The following is an 11,819-nucleotide window of genomic DNA, read 5'->3' on the forward strand; positions in this document are numbered from 1 at the left end:
GTCATACACTTGCAATGAAGCTAAAAATATAAACAACTACATCATTATGTTGATATCCTATATTTTTACAATAAAACTTATGACAAACATGTCTTCTAATATCCTCAGTTCCCAGCTAACACAGTTACGTTGTGAAGACGTAACCGGACCGGACCATATTCGTCGTAGCGACGTGCCACATAACGTTCCAGTGACGTAACTTTGTGATTCCCATAATCGAATTCATCAAAGATTTTATTAAGTTATCTGGTGACCAGTGGACCACGTCTCTACAACGTTCTCCATGGGATAAACTAGCGACGTCTTTTGAGGACGTGCCCACAACGTTTCTGGAACGTTAGCCAAGATTCTAAAAAAATGGAACTTTACCACGACGTCCTCACAACGTTGTCATAAAGTAATGTCACGCTGACCAAATGACGACTAACTGACGACGTCGTCACAACGTACTGTGTTAGCTGGGTTGTTGCGTATACCGAGCTGCTTCAAACACATTTGTAAATTACCTTCCTTGAACCCACTGTGCGAGTTCACTTTAAAACCGCGTGCTTTATATACATGTTGCTTCTGATTGGACTGCAGTTCTGACACACCCACCAAACAAGAGAAAACGTATTTCAAACCCCGTTGCACACCGGTGCACGCCGTTTCCAGTAAACATGACGTTCAACCCGGAAACCATAGCAAAACGTTGCGCACCGTTTTGAACTTGAACGTGCCCCTGGTGTCAGACTTGCATGTGCCATAGGCGCATCGTTTCACCATCTTGCTGAAATCGCAATGTTTGACGGGCGTCCTTCTCCTTAGTTACAGTTGCTGAGCTAGGATTGGACGAGGACCGTTCGAGGGCGGGGTTTTGCGAACGGTCAATTATGCTATGTTAAAGTTTCATAATGTTGTTGTGGACTCTCCTACAACATGTTTAACTTACAAGCATCAAAGGTAAAAAAAAAGAAAAAAAAAGTTTAATTTCCTCATAATATACATTTGCACATCATCGCATTTTCAATGATTCTCAAACGACTCGTCAAATGAATCAATCTCTCTAAATCCTTCCTTTCCGCGAGCTACTCTGCTCTGATTGGCCAGACAGCTCAGTCTGTTGTGATTGGCATACCGTGTACAGCGCGTCGAAAACAAAACCGCCCATTGCCAGAACAACGTCAGCTCTACTTGTCCTGAGGCTTCCTACACTGTAAACTAAACACAGTAATGAACAATGACGTTGATTTTACCATATCAATGCGAGCGCGAGTCCGATAATGAAACATTGGAAGAACTGTTATTCAACCCGAACCTACATCGCAAGGACGACTCGAGCAGGACGTTTCAGTGATACACTAACAGTTTGAGGTACATTATGAGATGTTGCAACTGTAATTCCTCACCATCACCATTAACAAGTGCATGTCCAACAAACCGATTATTTTACTTGTACTAATTAATTTACAGAGTATTTTTCTAATATATTGCGGTGAACACGTGGAAACTGTATCAATAACAGTGCATGTAACGTTATACATTAGCCGAGCTCTAGAGTCTAGAGTGAATGATCTGATGTAACATAAACGTTGGTAAAACAAATATTTCCTCAAAGTAGTGAGAACGACAGACAATCTGCATTAATAGACACAGTTAGGTCATCGTGGCCCACAACAACTGATTAGCAGAAGTATTTCAGTAACACAGTGATAACGTGAGTTAGCCAGTTAGGAGACCTACACAATATAAAACTCAAAACTAAGTATTTTGAACACCATCTTTCAAGAGCAAGCGGTTTGAGATTTGAGAAGCAGTCGGTATAGTGAAATAAAGGGAACACAGCAAAAGTTTAGGATTATACTGCTGTGATATTGTGGTAATATTGTGTCCATTATCCACAGGAATCAGCTGCAGGTTTGAGGTTAAAGTTTTCCCTGGTGTCTGTGGGCGCAATAAGTGGGCAGGCAATATGCTAATGTGTCGTCCTGACGTCACAACAAAACAGCTAATGACTCGTATGAAAAACAATAAATTTTTTTGATTTAGAGTCGACTCTTACTTTTGAAAGACAATAACTTTATATACGGTGCACTTTCAGATTTAAAACTTTGCAGGATGTTTTCATTCAAGATTATTTTATCTCTTTTGCTTGTTCAGGTACATCTGTAATGTTGTCACACATGCAGGGTGAGTTGTTACACCGTCAGTTTCACCAATTAGAAATAAGCATCAGGATTAAAATCACTATTATAGCCTACATAACCAACATCCTCCTTAGGTGAGGTGACAGAATGTATATGAGGGGTAAGGAGGCTAAATTTGTTAAAGATGTTAAAGGCACATGCCAACTTTTTGGGACTTTAGCTTATTCACCGTATCCCAGAGTTAGATAAGTCCATACATACCCTTTTCATCTCCGTCCGTGCTGTAACTCTGTCTGACGCACCCACCGCTAGCCTAGCTTAGCACAAAGACTGGAGGTAAACGGCTCCAGTTAGCATACTGCTCCCTATAAGTGACAAAATAACGCCAACATTTTCCTATTTACATGTTGTGATTTGTATTGTCACAGCGTGTACAAATAACAAGGTCACATGAGACACAGCGGAGGAGATGGCACGCACGAAGATGATAAGGGTATGTATGGACTTATCTAACTCTGGGGGATACAGTGAATAAGCTAAAGTCCCAAAAAGTCGGCGTGTTCCTTTAAAGACAAAATCTAAATCAGCAGGTTTTCTTGTTTAATTTTATCTATAACAAGCATCCAAACTTTTCATTAACATCCAAAAGTTTTGGGTTACTGTATGATAAAAAAATTATATTTTAAAGAAAATTAATACTTATTCAGCAAGGGTGCATTAAATGAATCTAAAGTGAAGACACTTCTAAAGTTACAAAAGATTTCTATTTCATATAAATGCTGTTATTTTGAACTTTATATTCATAAGAAATCCTTAAATGTGTCATGTTTTCAGCAAATATTATTAAAAACTTTTTTCAAGATTGATAATAATTACAAATGTTTCTTGAGCAGCAAATCAGTATTAGGATGATTTCTGAAGGATCATGTGACACTGAAGACTGGAGTATTGAAGCTGAAAATCACTGGAATAAATTACATTTTTAAAATAAGAATATTTAAACGTACAGTATGGGATTTTTTCTCCACTAGGGGTCGCTAACCTATTTACAATAACAAAGGCGTAGATTGATGACGCAACATTTGCTATGAATTATGGATTTTGTCGTCAACGTCAAGCCGACCGATCTAATAATGTATATGGATTACTGAATACATCGATGCTTTTATCATGACTGTGATGTGAAGCAGTTCGGGATTGCTAAGAGACAGCTATCAGCTCCAAACGCGATGCGAGTCCCGCGGATATAAAAGGAATATGGACATTTCATTCTACCGAACTACACGCAGAATTACTACTCTCAGGTCAGTTTATTAGACAAATTAATCTTGAGAGGTAACGCAGCGCTGTTTCACTTGATCTAACATTACACTATCACTCTAAACTGCATTTGAATGTGTTGAAATGTATGTGTTAACGTTAGTTTGTCTGTATGAGACTAGCAGTAAGCTAGCTAGATCAACATTAGAATAACATACAGATCATATTCTAACATTTTATCATTGTTGAACTATATAACCTTGATTAGTTTTATGTAAATGTGCTCACCTGTTTAATAAAGTAACGTACATGTAGGAGTTGTCGAAGTCTCGGACGTGGAGCTCTCGTTTATATAGTGTCCATGGGAGCTCTAGGCATCTCGAAAACACCGCGCTGATATTGATTCTCGGTTTAGTTCTCCTTTTTTATCCAAAGTCTGCTTGCCATGGTCCATAATGTTTGAACGAAACAACAACAGCGTGCAAATAGACATTGCGAACTACACAGTTGTCCGCTTCAGTTTGGTTACTATCAGAGGGCTCTGGTTCATAGCTCTGGTTGCCATGGCAGCACGAGCGGAAACCAGAGACAACACGGATATGACGGCATTGACGGCGACAAAACGGAAATAAAGACACACGGACCGTGTCTTCGAAATTAAAATATTAATTTCTCTGGATTTAGAAGTTAATTGGAACTGTCGGGATAATGTAAATACACAACTTTAAAAAATATATAACATAGATACAGTGATTTTTTATATTTAAAAAAACAAAAACAAACATATTGTGCCTTTAATGGTGCATTTATTTGTAAAACAGATCATGCGCTGACTAGACGTGATAATCCACAAAAGATGCTTGACTTGAACGATAAAAACACATTTAATAAACCCCTGGAACCATACAGAGAAACACCAGCATGAAACACAAGACAAAGAATAGAAAATAACAGAGGGTACGGCACGTTTACACAACAACAATATACTAAAAACTTAAATGTTTTTCCTTTGCGTTTTTTGCATACAGGTGACAACGTTGTCAAAACGATTCCTGTACACAAGGATCTGCAAAAACAACTAAAAACGCTGTATTATTCGTGCCAGGCCAGTCGTTGGCGATGTCACTTTGTAAAGAAACTACGCGCCTTGAGACTGAACACGTAATACACATGCGCATGACGTCGCCATTTTCACAAATCTTAGTTTTTGTTGCTTACATGCAGACAATAACGGTATAACTATCAAAAACGTTCACTTTGAAACCCTTTTTTCAAAAGTTCGCATTTTCAGGCCCCCAAAACGCCATTGTTGTGTAAATGGATGGCCAAAACACATAAAAAGTTTTCCGTTTTTAGTTGAAAACTTTGTGGTGTAAATGGCCTCTGGGGGTATAAATACAGGTGAGAAACTAATCAATGAAACAACAAATAACTTTGGCAACCAAGGAAACCGGAACCGAACACATGAACACAGGTAATACAAGACAAAATAATATCAAAATAAAAGTTATTGTCATGGTGAGGTGGCTGTAATGAAGAGTACGATGAAGAAGATACACAAAACATTAATCTAATAATCAACACACCAAACAGAAGAAAATCTAAGAGGATATACAATCACGTTACTCATAGACGATAAACATTGACGTTTAAACAATACAGGACAAAGAACTGACTGAAACTGAGGGCTGTTTACACGACACGACAAAAACGTAAAACTTTTTATGCGTTTTGACCTTTCGGTTTACACGTAAACGGCGTTTTGGGTGCCTGAAAACGCAAACTTTTGAAAACGGGTTTCAAAGTGTAAACAACAGAAACAGGAATCTCTGAAGATGATGATGTCATGCACATGTGTATTACGTGTTCAGTCTATAGTGTTTTATCACCATCTAATGGCCTGGCAGCAGAATACAGGGTTTTTAATCGTTTTCGCCTATCCGTGTGAATGGGGATCGTTTTGACAATGGTGTCGTCTGTATGCGGAAAACTCAAAGGAAAACCTTCTTCATTTTAAGCATATCGTTGTCGTGTAAACGTACCCTAAGTACAAAGAAAGAAGCTAACGAGTTAATTATAGAGGTAACCGGTGAATGGGATGAATCAATGAAACAGACAGGAAAACTGGCTTTTCAGTGTACTTCTGCACTGTTTTATTTATTTGCTCTATATTTATTTCTGTGCTACTTTGAATGAAAATGCTTCCTGTATGTTTACTATTAAGTGCTAAATGCTTCAATGAAATGGGGTGGGGGTTTTGGCAATTATTTTGTAGGCCTACCAGTAAATTTGATAAATTCATGTCTAAAAAAAAGAAAAGAAAAAGAAGTAATGGGTTTACATTTCACATTTACATTATGCATTTAAAAAAAATGCTTTTATTCAAAGCAACATATATTCCATCCAAAGTACATAGTACATTTCTAAACTATTCATAGCAGACAAATATTAGACGCATAATTTCTACAATTATGTATACATAATTTCTACAATTAAAGATGTAGAAAGGTTTTAAACCAGTCCTCAGCCTATATGTGTTTATCAGTGTTGGAGGAGGTCAGGGCAGCTCATTGAATTCCCCCATGGGCTGCTTCTTTACAATGGTGCTGATGACTCATCAAACCTGAGAGGAACTGAGGGTCAGTGAGTGTAGCTGATTAAGAGTGTAATTGCTTTGGGTTTTCCAGCACTGTGCTAATTGGTTATTATAACTAACCCATCAATTCTTTCACGTTTAGTGGCTGATTTATAAATGGACTCTCTGGGACTATTGACCATTAGGGAAGATGAAGACACTGCAAACCAAACATGGCCTCTGGACAGTTGAAAACAATTGCTATTTAACATGACGATTAACCATTATCGCACTTTCTTTGAAAATGGTAGTAATGTGTGGTGGTTGTGAAGTGCTGACAGATCAAATGGTACAATTCATATTGTACATAATATGATTAGCTCTTTATTATATATAATTGTTTCTATTTATCACCTGGAATGCAGCCTGTTTATTCATAATCTGATAACCCTGTGTGTGGCAAAAACAGAAATGGCGAAATGGCAAACTGGCAAAACACAGTTACATATAAAGTCAGCAGGAGGAAGCTGGCCTTAATTTGGACATATTCAATGAGAAAATGGTGTGATGTTTTCTATCCATACCGACGTTCCTTGATTGAACATTTTAAAGCTGCAGTCTGTAACTTTTTTGAGTAATTATCCAAAATACATTTTTGAGCAAGTACATAACTAGCCAGTGTTCAAAACTATCTGCTTGCCTTAGCTCGATTCAAAACGGTAAGCTTGTAATAATGTTTTTAATTCTAGTGGTACTGGTGGATTTCCACAGGAAATTCGAGCATGTCTTTGCGTCATTACGTCACATCTGTACACATAAAGAAGGTGTCCCGGCTAGTAGGCTATATTCAGTGTTGTGCCTGAACGCGTTCATTGAACGATAGTTCATGAACTCGTTCATATTTTGGGCGAACGTGAACTGAACGTACTCTATTTCTGCCTGATGAACGTTACTGTGAACTCGTTCATTCTGGTGGCTGTGAACGGCACGCTCTCTCAGTTTAACTTCGTTCATAAGGGTGCAAGATTTCTATAGAAATGTATTTGTCCCGTTCGGAACCTCCGTTGTCCCGTTTATTGACGCTGATCTAACCACTGATGTATGACTGAATCTGATACAACAGCAACACGGCACTTGATCATGACACCGGTCATCATCCAATCACAGTCCACACTCACGCGCACCAGACCATACGAATAACAAACTCTAAATTGAGAATTAATTATTATTTTGGGACAAATCATTGTTTGATTTGCGCACAGAATCCTCCGCTGTCTGGTCGCTTCGATCCGGACTCGCGCTACCGGCAAATCCCTTTCACTGTCCGACTGGGTTTTGATTTCGGCAAATCAGTTTTGACGAATTCAAACAACGTGATTATTGTGAGTCCAACATACATCCAGCCACGCAAGAAAGCATTAAATCGTCCTGAGGGAATAATATACTGATGTGATTTGCTGGCCAAGAAACATTTCTGATTATTATTAATAAAAAAATAAAAAATCAGGATTCTTTGATGAATAAAAGGTTCAAAGTAAATTTATCCGAAAACAAAACAAAAACGTAACATTATAAATGTACTTGCTGAATAACAGTAGGCTATTCATTTCTTTAATTTCTTTAAAAGTAGCCTAGTGTATCATTACAAAAGCTTTCTATTTCAGATTTAAATGCTATTATTTTGAACTATGGTTTGTGTGTAATATGACTTTAATCAAAACAAATGTGTTGTCTGAAAACCTTTTAAACACATACGAACCTGAAATGACATATAGGCCTACTGTGTTATGTTGGCCTATAGCCTATAGCCTACAAATATTTTGAGTGTCCCTCATTTTCCTGTAAAGAACCATGCACGATTGTCCCGCATTTGTTTAGTTGGCAACCCTACCCTCAATGCTATGTAAACCCTGGTTGGATAAGGATTTTAAAATTGGATATGAAGATGAAATCTGACGCATAGTTTCAGTGTTAAAACTGATAACATAATTGCTGTCTGTGGTTTTATATGGGCTGTGGCAATAATTTTGAAAAATAATAGCTTGCAGCAACATATGGAAAAAAAGAACTGAACTAGTTCATTTTTTGGAACTGTGAACTTTAGTTCAAAATTTTGAACTATGAACTGAACTAGTTCATTTAAAAATTTGTGAACTGAACTTTGAACTAGTTCATGTAGAAAGCGAACTTTTATTTGATATAATTAAACTTATCAATTTGATGGTGGATCCAGAAAGGTTCAAACGACAATCACCAGTGACAACTGGAGATTCACCCGTTGAAAAATGCAAAAGGCTTCGGACTTCGGAGTGGCTACAGAAAAAAAGAGACTGCAACCAGGCCCATGTGAAAACGGATAAATATCGGAAGGGCTTTTGAAAAGTAAAAATTGGATTATATTCCAGTTTTAAATATGCATCTGATTACAGATATGTGTGTTTGTATTTCAAAGAGAACCAATTCTAAGGAACATTAGGTATGACAATTAGAAATTAGACTGCACAGAAGTGGAAACTGAACTTCAGGTAGCCCTAATACACATTAAATGTAGTCACGCGATGTTGATGTTGTTAACATTAACAATTTGAGAACAAAGTATAATTTGCACGGTTTGACGTGATAAGCGATCGTTAGATTTAATCAGCGCAATTTACTGCAATGCTTTTTTTCCTTTAGTTGATCAGAACAAAAGTGGATGTTACTTGTTCAGATAATATTTTCCGTTGAAAATTCTTATGTTGGTCATACTTCCAAAAAGTAGAATCTGTGATTCCGAATGACAGTATCCACACCGGCGCGGTGACTGACAGCCGCACATTCTCCTCAAAACATTGGATTCATCCGCGCTGTGCCGTGCCGAGGCACAACCCACGTAAAGTTGATAATTCCGCGAATAACTGCAATTGCAGATTTCGAACAGAGAGGGCGATAAAGAGGATAAACTACGGACTGCAGCTTTAATTAACAGTTCAGTAATAAAGGGGCTCATAGATTATCCTGCTTATGGGAGGCAATGAAGTGCACTGTAAGAAAAAATACATATAAAAATGTAAAATATCCTGGGGAACATAAATAGGGAAAATTCCTTTATATTAACAAAGTCATTGGATCCCATTTGTTACAGACATTTTTTGGTGTGTAAAACCCCTGTATCTCCTCTTTATTTCAAAATACTACATGCCTTTCGAAGATACTAGAGGCAACTTATTTTAGGTCTAAAACAGGCAAAGTTGTTACAAAAATATAATCCAAATCACATCAGACCACTGAGTAATATATAAAAGTCTCCAGTTCCCAGCAAGGCTCTCACATAGTGCTGATGTGTGGTCTGTCTTCAGTGTGTAATGGAGTGAATACGACTCAAGTTGTAAAAATTATGATTGGTCAAGGTAAGAGAATCTAAAGGGATCAATAAAAGCTCAGATGGATCATGAGCTCCTCTAACTCATGGTGTCTCTCTCTCTCTCTCTCTCTCTCTCTCTCTCTCTCTCTCTCTCTCTCTCTCTCTCTCTCTCTCTCTCTCTCTCTCTCTCTCTCTCTCTCTCTCACACACACATTCAGACATAGAACCAGGCATTGATTGATTGATATACTCAAATTTTTTATGTTTACTGGATCAGTCTCACTAAGTCAGAGGTTCTCAATTATAAACCCATGGACCCCCCTCTAGGTCCGTTCAAACTATGGATGATAAAAAATGATAAATATACTAGCGTCTACACCAACAAACAACATTGTTCTGTTTATTATAAGCACACTCTGCAGTACTGCTGTCGGTCACTTTGAATGCTAAAGCCCTTTAAAGTGATTTCAATGATATTGTTTTTCTGTGCCGTTATCTTTATAGTTGTTGTGTGCACTCGCTATTCTTTTACTTTAGGAACGATTTATAAAACTATAGGCCTATCGTTATCGTCCTTGATGTGAACAGGCCTTTTCAGTCAACACGTGGACCTCCTAATGTGAAAATATGAAAATGCCATATTTCTTGGTAACACAACATAATAATAATAATAATAACAATAATAATAACTTTAATAACTTTGACAAAATCCCATTCTTAATCCGTAAGGTTTAATATAGAGTTGGCCCACCCTTTGCAGCTATAACAGCTTCAACTCTTCTGGGAAGGCTTTCCACAAGGTTTAGGAGTGTGTTTATGGGAATTTTGACCATTCTTCTAGAAGCGCATTTGTGAGGTCAGGCACTGATGTTGGATGAGAAAGCCTGGCTCGTCTCCGCTCTATTTCATCCCAAAGGTGTTCTATCGGGTTGAGGTCAGGACTCTGTGCAGGCCAGTCAAGTTCCCCCACACCAAACTCGTTCATCCATGTCTTTATGGACCTTGCTTTGTGCACTGGTGCGCAGTCATGATGGAACAGGAAGGGGCTATCCCCAAACTGTTCCCACAAAGTTGGGAGCATAAAATTGTCAAAAATGTCTTGGTACGCTGAAGCATTAAGAGTTCCTTTCACTGGAACTAAGCGGCCAAGCCCAACCCCTGAAAAACAACCCCACACCATAATACCCCTCCACCAAACTTTTTACACTTTACACTCTTTCACAAATGTTTGTAGAAGCAGTCTGCATGCCTAGGTGCTTGATTTTATACAACTGTGGCCATGGAAGTGATTGGAACACCTGAATTCAATTATTTGGAGAGTTGTCCCAATACTTTTGGCAATATAGTATATATATACTTTCCTGGACCCTCAGTTGAAAACCATGCTTCAAGTGCTCTGATCTGATCATGCTCTGTTGCTCCAAATCCCCACAACTAAACGCTCCTTCCACTCATGCGCCTGAGGGGGGTTGATCAGGGTCAGAATAGTATGCAATCAAACAAACCTGACCTTCATTCACTGTGCGTCCCAATGGATCCACACGGTGGGAGAACGAAGAAGATGCAAAAACGCGCAGAGACTCCATCTCTACTCGGCTGCTTTACACATGAAATGTACCTTTTAGCGGTTAATTTCCATGAAGTTGGAGTAAAACTCAGCACCAAGCAAGAAAGCAGGTTATCCGTGACAGCACAAGTCATTATACGGAAACTCATTACATACCGTTCACATGAGCAGAGCATTAAATCGCTGGATTGGCTTGAGTGAGACCTTCAGTGTGGAGATGGATAAATGCATGCTTGATTTATGCTGGATTAAGCTGCTTCTTTGATGGTTATCATCGTTTTACACAGTTCACATGTTTAAGAACCTTTTATCTCTCTGAACATCAAAAACCAGAAATGCAGCAAATAAAAAAATCCCCGTACTACATTATTAATCTTAATTTGCCTGAGTGGCCAATGTCAGATGGAATTTGTTGGTATTTGCAAGAGGTGTGTCCATGTTGTGAAATTTGCCATAAGCTTGCTATTTGTCAAGGCTATCCTGCATGTTAGAGGGCTATATCATTTAATTTCAAATAGAAAAAAAAATTGGCCTACAAACAAATCAAATAGACTCTTTGACATTATCAGGCAGAACGGTTCTCTTTTTTCAAAACTGTGTCGACCCACTGTCAATCCATATAAACCGTACTGAATAAATACTGCTGTTTTTAATTCATATCATAGTTATAGAAACCATTGTGAGTCACAATATAGCAGCAATGAACTAGTGGAGTGCTATCTAGTTAAGCAGTGAATATATAGAAAAATTGTATCACTCAATGCCACGATTATCCAGAAAGCTGTGTAATAAAATAATTATCTAAAACTATAAAATTATAATAAATAACAAAAAAATCTATATGCTCTAATGCAGAGTAATGCACATTACAACAGAATCAACAATAAACAACACATTTTGTTTAACTTATAATAAATCATTATATTATGCCAATGTCTCGTATAAGCT

General features: G+C 37.9%; 1 protein-coding gene across 1 annotated transcript in view; it reads right to left on the minus strand.

Annotated features, from left to right (window-relative positions):
* ntd5 (ntl-dependent gene 5) overlaps window positions 1–11,819 on the minus strand; it is a 74,001-nt gene that overhangs the window by 22,627 nt on the left and 39,555 nt on the right. The gene's annotated exons all lie outside the window — the stretch shown is intronic.

This window comes from Leuciscus leuciscus, assembly GCF_965113295.1.
Source record: "Leuciscus leuciscus genome assembly, chromosome: 20".
NCBI lineage: Eukaryota > Metazoa > Chordata > Actinopteri > Cypriniformes > Leuciscidae > Leuciscus > Leuciscus leuciscus.